The sequence below is a fragment of the Staurois parvus genome, unplaced genomic scaffold (assembly GCF_062004578.1).
Source record: "Staurois parvus isolate SC_StPar_1 unplaced genomic scaffold, SC_StPar_1.0 ptg000727l, whole genome shotgun sequence".
In the NCBI taxonomy this organism is placed as follows: domain Eukaryota; kingdom Metazoa; phylum Chordata; class Amphibia; order Anura; family Ranidae; genus Staurois; species Staurois parvus.
In genome coordinates, this window is record NW_028318523.1 from 5,235,598 (window position 1) to 5,247,458 (window position 11,861).

At 39.4% G+C, this 11,861-nt stretch overlaps 1 protein-coding gene across 1 annotated transcript in view; it reads right to left on the bottom strand.

Annotated features, from left to right (window-relative positions):
• PPM1B (protein phosphatase, Mg2+/Mn2+ dependent 1B) overlaps positions 1–1,223 on the bottom strand; it is a 128,282-nt gene extending 127,059 nt beyond the window's left edge. Inside the window, exon 1 of the mRNA XM_089653932.1 lies at positions 1,052–1,223. The gene's annotated coding sequence lies outside the window, so the exon portion shown is untranslated. The remainder of the gene's footprint in view (positions 1–1,051) is intronic.
• Positions 1,224–11,861: the final 10,638 nt, after the last annotated feature.

The following is an 11,861-nucleotide window of genomic DNA, read 5'->3' on the forward strand; positions in this document are numbered from 1 at the left end:
AGAACTTATGGTGAGAATCATGATTGTTTATGGAAATCATTTTATTTCCCTAAACTGGAGAGTTTTTGGTATTTTTATATGTATCAAGTGGTAGGGTGTAGTAAGGATGAGAAGGTTACCTGATATGTCTATTGATAACTTCCCTTTAAACAAATCAATCAGATTGACTGAAATACTATCTTTTGGTGACTTATACTATAACTGACTTAAGGTGGCCATAGATGGATTGAAATTTCAATCCATGTGAGGCCACTGATACTCAACAGAAGTTGGCCTATCAACTGACTTCTGTTGGAAAAATCTAATGGCTGCAGCACTGAACTATGTATTCTGACAATGGAAGAGTCCAGTACAGTGGGGAGGATTCCCCCATCTTCCTCGAATGTGTGGATGGAGAAATTGATTAAGATTTTCTTAAATCTGATAGGGACTGACAAGACTTTGCTTGATCTACAGACAGTCACTAGAAGGAAAATCTATACATCTGTATATGATATACAATTATGGAAATAAGGAATAGCATATGAATATGAAAGTCATGTGGAAACTTACATTCAGATAAACATATTGATAAAAATGCATGTATGCTAAGTATAGTTACCTATATAAACAATGGATTTAAAAATCCTGTTCACATTACAGATCCACAGTAGCCAACATTTCAGAAAGATTTGCAGAGAAAACCTCATTGCACCTTCTAAGTTTGTCACACAAAATACCAAGCCAGATGACCACTGAACACCATATTCCTGACAGTGACCAATTATCACACCATAATAATCAGTAAACGCCAATTGTCCATCTGCAATAAATATTGCATTATAGAGCTCTTCTAAATTATTACACTGTATTATTATTAGTAATAATAATAATAAAATATATTCTTGAACCCACCATTCTGATAAAGCAGAATTTCATGGGCCAGCTAGTGATTCCTCAGAATCAGGGACATTTCCAGGGACAATATCTTTAAAACTTGGAACTGTCCGTGGAAATCAAGCACAAATGGTTGCTATTCACCAATACACCAATACAACTGTGCTATACTTACAGTATGTATGTGAAAACAGCTGTCTTTTGCTCCTTTATATAATATTCTCTGATCTTCTATGATTTAATTTTCTCAGTAAATCCTTATAGTGCTCTGTCTGCTTTGACAGCTGCAGAAGAAAACAAAGCTGGTGTTGGTACTGAACGAGAGACATCAACATGTGTACAGATCAGTTAGAGTCACTGGAAGTGTGTGGACAGCACTCGCCATTGAAATATGATGACGACTGAATGGAATGTGTACACAGAATTTGATCACTAAAATTAGGCCAGTGGCGGGTCTACAGGGAACATGTCCAGAAAATAATAGAGAGCTGCAGATCTTTAGGAGAACACGGCATGTTTGAGATTAGGAGGAAGCATGGTGGGATGATGTCACTATGCCCTGCTCTTACCACTTGTTTGTACACACTAGGCCTCATGCGTATAACATGGCTGAAGGAGGACACTAAGAAACTGATGATGTTCCCCCTTTTTCTTCCTTTTTGCACTGAAAACTTGTAATAAGGAACCTGACTGGCCATGCCTTTACCAAAGGCTCCTACAGAGCATTGAGAAGATATTTGGCCATGGGGATGGGGCCCACTATTCACCTGTTGCTCCCACTGTTCCTGACTGCAACAGGGGTTTACTTTCTGCAGAGTGTTTAATACCTTTGGACACAAATGACTAATTCTATAAACTCCAGGGCAGTTGTAGATCTGCCTACTGAATTCCAGCCTCTCCTTCCACACAGTTCACAGTTGAAGCTCCAACCCCAGAACCTCACAGCGGCTTAGCATGAATCTTGCTGGGGCTTCCATTGTTAATCACAGTGACCTAGAGTCCTAAATTGCCCAGAGCAGCACTAGTAGGTGTGAAGAACATCACCCACACCTTCACCCCCTCCTGAACACCAGTCAGCAACTAGCCTGGCAGATTAACCAGAGCCACTAGAGTTCCCAAAAACTCTTTAGCAGTGGTTGTCCTCTTTAATTCACACACAAGTTCTTTCATCAAGAGAATTATTCCAAATAAATAAACAAATGCTATTTCTCTTTATAAGAAGATGAATTCTTCACTTGTATAATCAAAATTAAAAAATCCAGCATTGGACAAAGGTAGCTGTTTCTTCACAGTCATAAATGTTTTATCTTCCAAAGTAACATAGCTCCCGGTGGAGAGATCCAATGTTCACGTAGTTTAAATAAAGATCAAATTATATTCTTTTCCAAAAAAAAGGGGCAAATGTTCTCCTTCCCTTTTATCTCCAGCAGGCAGCAGTCCCAATGCCTCCCTAAAGGGGAACGCATAGCCCTGTTCTCCAAACACTGACATGACAGATTTCAAAGTGCGCCCTATGCAGGTGGAGTTCCTCATCAAATTCCTTCCCTGGCCAATGGAACCGAACCACCCTGACTCTACCCACTGGTCCTTAAATGCCACCAGATAATCAAGGAAGATTGTCTGGAAACACTGGCCAGCAACCATTTAGGCCAGCCTTTCCCAACCAGGGTGCCCAGGCACAGTGGGGTTCCTTGAGGTTTCTTCAGGGGTGCTTTGGCAAAATGTCTAAAAATTGCCCAAAACTTGTATACAAGTCAGCAGGTGGAACAAGCCTGCATTTTAGTTACACAAAGTCACAGGTTTTAATTGTGCACCATTATGACCTTCTAGCCATCGGCGCCCTGACAACCAATGACAACATCAGTTGATAAGGAGACTGTCAGCTGCCTGCACAGCATCCTAGTTTGACCCTCCCCTGCCCCTCTCCATCAGTGCTGAGGTCACATTAGCTCAGTGATGGAGAAAAACTGAGGGAGAAGAGAAACACCGAAATACTACTGAAATACTACTCAGTACCAGTGTGCAAAAGTGTATTTGCTTTGAAAGAATAAATCACCTCTAACGTTGGATGTCCTACATGTGTGGATGTTGCTGCATTAGATAAACCTATTAGAATAGTTTTTCACATTTCAGAATGGGGTGCCTCAAGACTGTCCATAATTTTAAAAGGTGCCTTGAGTGAAAAAATGTTGCGAAACACTGATGTAGGCAGTGATAGGGCCCTACACTCCTCTATATGCAGAATGCAGCCAGAGAGAAGGAGAAATGATTGCTTTTACAGCCTTTATGGGTGTAAAAGCAATCAGTGTAAAAAAAAAAAATCTTCATCACCCCCCACAAGTAGTACAGTGTCACTATGGTGACACTGTACTGCTAGGGTGACAGTATGTTATTTAAAAAAAATAATAATAATGTAAAAAAATAAAATAAAAATATAAAATACATTTTTGAAAAATTATAATTTTTGGTTATAAACTAATTTAGGTTTTTTTTTTTTTGCTAAAAAGATAACTGAATAGATTTTGGCTAAGATTAATGAAAAAAGATTATTTATTGTACTTTGGTCCATATATTTTGGGATTGCCCGAACATATCTTTGATCTGGCGTAAGATATCTGAGGTGGCTACCTCACTATCGGGCACCCTGATACGATTGTCCATACAGACCTGTTTATTGGGGGCTCATATCCCAGGGGTCTCTGATGCCACTCTGAGATTGATACATACATTATGTATTGCCACTTTATGGTCCATTGCCCTGCATTGGAGGTCCAATGTTGTACCCTTGGACTCCGTTTTACACAGAATTGACGCTGTAATGCTTATGGAACGTATTCATTATACCCTACTGGATAAGATGCACTTATACGATAAAAAATGGGAGTCATGGAAAGATTGTAGACATTTATTGCATGCTTGACAACATCCCCGGTAAAGGTTGGCTGACATGTATTGTTGATAGATGTATCACTCAATCTATTTTATCATTTATGTATCTCATGCACTCATAACTTCCTTTTTTCCTCTATCTTCTTTTTTATGTTAATATACTTTTATGTATTGTACATTTCAAATATGCCTTATTTTTGTTGACAATATCACTTTCATAATGTGCTGTTGTTTTACTGTCTACTCATGTACAATAAAATCGTTTGTAAACAAAAAAAAAAGATTATTTATTTGCAAAATTTTATAAGAAAAACACTTTTTTAAAAAATGATTGGACTTTTTCATTTATATAGCAAAAAAAATTAAAATCCCAGTGGTGAATAAATACCAACAAAATAAAGTTTTATCTGTCTAAAAAAAATGCTAAAAAATTCATATGGGTACAGTGTTGCATGAGCGTGCAATTGTCATTCAAATTGTGATAGCGTTGAAAGCTGAAAATTGGCCTGGACAGGAAGGGGGTGAAAGTGTCCGGACTTGAGGGGGGGGGGGGGGGGAAAGTGTCCGGACTTGAAGTGGTTGAAGGAGAATTATACAAAAAAATAGATTAGTTGAACCCACGAGTGCTTTTTTTTAGCACTACTATTCCTTTATATTGGCTTTTGGATTTTACAAATGCAACAATTTAGAAACTGGATGAATGGTTTGGCACTATAAAACACTTTTTTGATAGATAAATTGTGCATTTTATATACAACTATATAAATTCGACCAAAATGAGGGGCAAATGAGGAGGAAAGAGGGACAGAGGGATGTTTTTCCAAATCAGGGACAGTCCCTTGAAATCAGGGACAGTTGGGAGCTATGTGATTATCTAATCACAGGCTGTGGCAGGTCCTACACTAGGCTGCATTTCTCAACTTTAGTGTAGTTTTCAGCAAGGTCCTAAAGAGTACAGCAGCTGGCTGTGTTGTCTAACTGGAAATCCTGAATCACAGGACTGTGTATTTAGCTGTTCTCCTGTTAAGAGCAACCAAGGCAATAAACAGCCATGTATTACTGGTTACTATAGGTTACGGCACTTTGTCTATTGCTCAGTATCTTATTATATAAACCTGCCTAGCTAAAATTAGCAGACTTGCCTCTGGTATTTCTTTCATTCTGCACTGCCATGCCAGCTGTCATGGAATGCTATGGATGGTGTACAGTTTTACCACCTAAAAATACAGATTCCATAAAGGGGAGCCCCACCCTTAATCCATTATTAAACATCACAACTTCTTTTTATAAGAATTTGCCTGATTACTGATGAAATTAAATTGTTTGGTATGTACAGCTACTAACAGTTTGTGGTTGCTTTGTACATTTTAAATGTCTTCTATATTTTACATGCTAGCTTTTATAATTACATCTTATATTCATATATATGGGGGAGATTTACTAAAACTGGAGCACTCAGAATCTGGAGCAGCTGTGCATGGGAGCCAATCAGCTTCTAACTTCAGCTTCTTAATAAAACCTTGAAGCTGATTGGTTTCTATGCAGATTTGCACCAGATTTTGCACTTCTCATTTTTAGTAAATAACCCCCATATTCTGTATACATATATATTCATTCATTGTGTAACAACCTACCTGCCGAATTCCTTCACAAACTGTGTGTACAAGCACTGTGTGCACCTACTGTAGAAGAATTGATGCTGTTTTGAAGACAAAGGGTGAACACACCAAATATTGGTTTGATTTGGATTTCTTTTCTGTTCATTTACTTTCCATTTGACAACTTCTATTTCTGAAAGCATTCTTATTGTACAGCTTTTTTTTACACATGCCTAAAACTTTTGCACAATAGTGTATACTGTATATATACAGGATATTTATTGGAAAGCATTAGATTGCATGAAATGTCACTGTAGTGTTTGCTGTTCCCAGGCAAAGGTTTCTCTTTTTTTCTAAAAAATATAATAAATAGTTAAATCTTACTACCTGATCTCTTATGTTTAATTCTTTTTACTTTTTATACTTTTTATTACAAATTTGCTGCATTGCTGTAATGTACTGTAGAAAGACTATATTGGTTTTCTTTAGAACAATATCAGTTTATCTCATTGTTTGCCTGTCCAACATTTTTAAAGCGCTTGCAAAGCTTTATATATTTTTTTTTTCTTAAAATAATGGTTTTGCACAGAGCAGCCCTGATGCTTCTCTTCTGGGACCCCCTGCTGGCACTCCTGGCTCCTCCCCCCTGCTGAATGCCCCTATAGGAAGCCGCTTCCTATGGGGGCACTTGTGCATGCTCGATCCCAAGCAGCTCGGCTTGCCTCTTGGCTCTCTGCTCACAGGTTTTTACTGACAGCAGAGCCAATGAGGTGCACAGTGCTAGATTAAGATCAGGCTCAGGTAAGTATTTAGGGGTGGGGGTTGAGGGGGAACTGCTAATAAAAAAGTTTTTTTACCTTTATGCATTAAAAAACTTTTACAACCAGTTTAATCTTTCACATTTTGAAGCACAGAATGCTTTGGTGTGCATAATGATGCTGGTACTTATTCTTAATCACATTGTCCTGATCAAAACATCTAACACACTCAATAACTTCAAACCCTGAAAACCTTTCTTTTTTGTGTTCAAACTGTTACTAAACCCACAACAGTACAATCAGTCTGTAGATGCAGTAAAGCATGCTTGTTAAAGTCACTGTGGAACCTAAGGGGTTAATCCTCTGCACTGTGTAAAAAGGCTGTATGGTCCTGTTCTCTTTGCCCCTCCCCTTGTTCAAATGTCCATCTGATAAGACAGACTGAACCTGTAGTCACATACACATGCTCAATTTAGTGTGTATTGCTAGAGGTTTTTTTTTTCTTGGGAGAGTGCATGTGATCAGCACAGGGCCAATCAGCACTGTCCAGACAGAGGTCAGGGGTTCTGCATCCTCCTAGAGCAGAAAGAATACTCCTCCTACAAGCTTTAACCAGTGCTCTGCTGAAGTCACAAGACTGCTCTAACTGCTGATGAGAAAAGGTATTTAGCAGTTTATATTTACTAAAATAATTGCATTTCCATGTTCTGTGTACTGTAGGAGACCAGATATAGTGAATGCAGGGTCCGGTGAGACCATATATAGTGAATGCAGGGTCCAGGGAGACCAGATATAGTGAATGCAGGGTTCGGGGAGACCATATATAGTGAATGCAGGGTCCGGGGAGACCATATATAGTGAATGCAGGGTCCAGGGAGGACGGATATAGTGAATGCAGGGTCTGGGGAGACCATATATAGTGAATGCAGGGTCCAGGGAGACCAGATATAGTGAATGCAGGGTTCGGGGAGACCATATATAGTGAATGCAGGGTCCAGGGAGGACGGATATAGTGAATGCAGGGTCTGGGGAGACCAGATATAGTGAATGCTGGGTCCAGGGAGAGCAGATATAGTGAATACAGAGTCCGGGGAGACCAGATATAGTGAATGCAGGGTCCGGGAGACCATATATAGTGAATGCAGGGTCCAGGGAGACCAGATATAGTGAATGCAGGGTCTGGGGAGACCAGATATAGTGAATGCAGGATCTGAGGAGACCAGATATAGTGAATGCAGGGTCCGGGGAGAACAGATATAGTGAATGCAGGGTCCGGGGAGACCAGATATAGTCAATGCAGGGTCCGGGGAGCCCAGATATAGTCAATGCAGGGTCCGGGGAGACCAGGTATAGTGAATGCAGGATCCTGGGTTTAGTAACACTTTAAGTCAAAATGTTTGTGGAAACTCAAATGCGGGCATTTGTTTTGTTTGATTTTCTATGCAAAGAAATATTGTGACCCTACAAACATCCCATAGTAAGACATTTTGCAAATTAAAAATATATTATTCTTCAATAGGAGCAAATAATTACGCTCTCTGTGCTGTAACCCCCTTATATTTTGTGTATTTTTTGTGGTGTTTTTGGGGGGACACCTGGTTAGGTGCATAGATTACTATCGTTAGCCATTGGTGCTGTCCACCCCTTGTGATTTCTCCCATTGTGGACATATATTGCTGGATTTTGGTCTGTAGCTCACCTCCGGCTGTACCTGATTGTTCCATATTGGCATTCTGGGGTTGATTTACTAAAGTTGGATAAACTGTTCACTTTGCAAGGGGATTTTCTCCAGGGCATAGTGAATGTGGTGACACTTTGGTGACTTCCATCATCCAATCATGTACAAACAAAAATGTGTTTTTTTTTAATTTTCCTTGCGCGTGAATGGGTGTTTTGCAAAGTGGACTTTCACTACATTCACTAAGCTCTGGGGATAACTCCCTTTCAAACTGTGACTTCCCATTGCATAATGAACAGCCAACTTGCCTTTAGTAAATCAACCCTAAAACTGTAGAGTGCAAAATCTGGTGCAGCTCTGCATAGAAACCAAGCAGTTTCCAGATGTTATAGCCAAAGCTTAATTGAAGAAGCTGAAGTTAGAAGCTGATCGGCTACCATGTGCAGTGGCTCTAGATACTGAGTGCTCCAGTTTTAGTAAATCTCCCCCAATATGTCCATGTTCTTAAGAGCGTGAAATATAGCAAGTAAGACATTTGGCAATCTGCAAGGAAGAGTAATAAAGGGATCACTTTGATGCAGTTGTCCAGGTTATTTATTTCAGGTACTTATATAGTACCGTCAATTTACGCAGCGCTTTACATATATATTGTACATTCACATCAGTCCCTGCCCTCCAGGGGTGTACAATCTAAGTCCCTAACTTACATTCATACATACATAGGACCAATTTAGACAGGATCCAATTAATCTACCAGCATGTCTTTGGAGTGTGGGAGGAAATCAGAGTACCTGGAGGAAACCCATGCAGGCACAGGGAGAACATGAAAACTCCAGGCAGGTAGTGCCATGGTTTGGATTCGAACCAGCGACTCCAGTACTGCCAGGCAGAATATATGCGAACTAAGAATCCCTGTAAAGGTTAACAAGTGGTCGCATCTAGAGAATGCAAAATCTGGTGCAACTCTGCATAGAAAGCAATCAGCTTCCAGATTTTATTGCCAAAGCTTAATTGAACAAGTTGTAGTTAAAAGCTGATTGGCTACCAGGCATGGCTGCACCAGATTCTGAGTGCACCAGTTTTAGGAAATATCCCCCAAGTGTTGTATATATGGAAGCCATCTAGGATCTTAACACAGATATATCTCCATTTCTAGTCAGTGAATAAAAGGGCAGGGATGCCTGAAGCTGCTTAATTATTCTTTCGAAGGAGCAAATATTAATGCTCTCTGTACTGTAACCGCATTGTACATTCATACATACATAGGACCAATTTAGACAGGATCCAATTAATCTACCAGCATGTCTTTGGAGTGTGGGAGGAAATCAGAGTACCTGGAGGAAACCCATGCAGGCACAGGGAGAACATGAAAACTCCAGGCAGGTAGTGCCATGGTTTGGATTCGAACCAGCGACTCCAGTACTGCCAGGCAGAATATATGCGAACTAAGAATCCCTGTAAAGGTTAACAAGTGGTCGCATCTAGAGAATGCAAAATCTGGTGCAACTCTGCATAGAAAGCAATCAGCTTCCAGATTTTATTGCCAAAGCTTAATTGAACAAGTTGTAGTTAAAAGCTGATTGGCTACCAGGCATGGCTGCACCAGATTCTGAGTGCACCAGTTTTAGGAAATATCCCCCAAGTGTTGTATATATGGAAGCCATCTAGGATCTTAACACAGATATATCTCCATTTCTAGTCAGTGAATAAAAGGGCAGGGATGCCTGAAGCTGCTTAATTATTCTTTCGAAGGAGCAAATATTAATGCTCTCTGTACTGTAACCGCATTGTGTTTTAAATTTATATATATATATATATATATATATATATATATATATATATATATTTTTTTTTTCATATCCAGATTCCTCTTGTATCACATCTAATGAAACAAATGTAGTTTGCATTCTTGTATGAAACAGTTGAGTTGATTTACTGAAGGCAAATAGACTGTGCACTTTGCAAGTGCAGGTGATCCATAGCTTAGTAAAAGAGATAAAGATTCACTTTGCAAAGAATACCCAGTCATGTGCAAGGAAAATAAAAGAAATAGCAGCAGTTTTGCTTGCACATGGTTGGATGATGGAAGTCAGCAGTGCTTCCCCACAGTCTATTTGCCTTTAGTAAATCAACCCCAGTATGTCACATTCAGGCCAATATTTTATCCTTTCTTTTTGGCTCATCCTTAAGAAGCAGCATGTATCTTTCCATCAGGGATATTCTGGGGTGTCATATGAAGTGGTGGGAAGTTCCCTTCTTTTCTTTTAGAAGCCCTGCTTCCCTTATTAATTAGTCACGGGTCTATTTTTGTAAGGCTTAAGCCGAGCAGCACATTCAATGCACCAACTTTTTTATAGACATGTGAAATTGCTGCAGCAACATGTGTGAGCAGGCCTGTGTGTATTCTCCTGGGGATTTCATATATTTTATTTTATTTTTTAATTTTGATAATCCTCTGCTCAATTTGACTCTCTAAAATAAGATATCATGTGCCTTCCGGCAATGCCTTGCCATTTTTACAGAGCAGAGTTGCAAAGATAGAAATGCATCTATTCCAATTATATACTAAACTAGCCGTTAAAAGGAAATAGGAATCTGGTTTAAAGTGAAAGCCCACTTGTGTGGAGTTTCCTTTGTAGGGGTTAAAATTACTTGGCTGCACATTTTTTTTTAAACAGCGACATGTTCTTCTAGAGATCACAAAAAAGTTCAGGAATACTTTACCTATTAAAGGGGCAGTCCAGCAAAAAGTGGTAGTTCAGCCATGGATCAATCTGGCATGGTGAGTCACCCATTGGAGAGCTACACTCACCGGCTACTTTATTAGGTACACCTTGCTAGTGGCAAGAAAATATCCCCCACACCATTACACCACCACCAGCAGCCTGAACCGTTGATACAAGGCAGGATGGATCCATGCTTTCATATTGTTTCTACCAAATTCTGACCCTACCATGTGAATGTTTCAGCAACTAGTCTGCCAATTCTCCTCTGACCTCAACAAGGTATTTTCCTCCACACAACTGCCACTCACTGGATTTTTTCCCTTTTTCGGACCATTCTTTGTAAACCCTAGAGATGGTTATGCATGAAAATCCCAGTAGATCAGCAGTTTTTTAGATACTCAGACCAGCCCGTCTGGTACCAACAACAATGCCACATTCAAAGTCATTTAACCACTTGCCGTCCGCCTGCTGTTTATAAATGGCAGGGCGGCGGCACTCCAGGGGCGGGTTGCCGTTCATAAACGGCACCCGCCTTTTCTAGCTGTGCGATCCTCCGGACACAGTGAAACACCGATCGTCGGACGGGACCTCTGTACGAGGTCCCGATCATGTGATCACTGATTGGCCAATCAGTGATCATGCAAAGTAGTAAGTAAGATGTCACTGCAGATATCATTGCTTACTACGTGTGAAATCGTGAATGATCACAGAGGTCACATGGTACAAAGCTATTCACAACAGCCTTGTACCATGTGACAAGGTGTGACCAATCACAGCTCACTCGGTATTTCTCAATGGCTGCAAGTATGCAGACAGAGAGAAAGAGAAATGATTGCTTTTACATTCTATATGGGTGTAAAAGCAATCACTGTACAAAAAAAAAAAAAATCTTCATCACCCCCCACAAGTAGTACAGTGTCACCATGGTGACACTGTACTGCTAGGGTGACAGTATGTAAAAAAAAAAAAAAAAAAACCCATAAATAATAATATAAAAAAATAAAATAAAAATGTAAAAAAATGTTTAAAAATGATAATTTTTGGTTATAAACTAATTTGGCTTATTTTTTTTTTTACTAAAAATATAACGGAATACATTTTGGTCAAGATTTATGATGAAAGATTATTTATTGGCAAAATTTTATAAGAAAAACAATTTTTTTCAAAATTTTTGGACTTTTTCATTTACATAGCAAAAAAAATAAAAATCCCAGCGGTGAATAAATACCACCAAAATAAAGCTTTATCAGTCTCAAAAAATGGTAAAAAATTCATATGGGTACAGTATTGCATGACCGCGCAATTGTCATTCAAAGTGTGATAGCGCTGAAAGCTG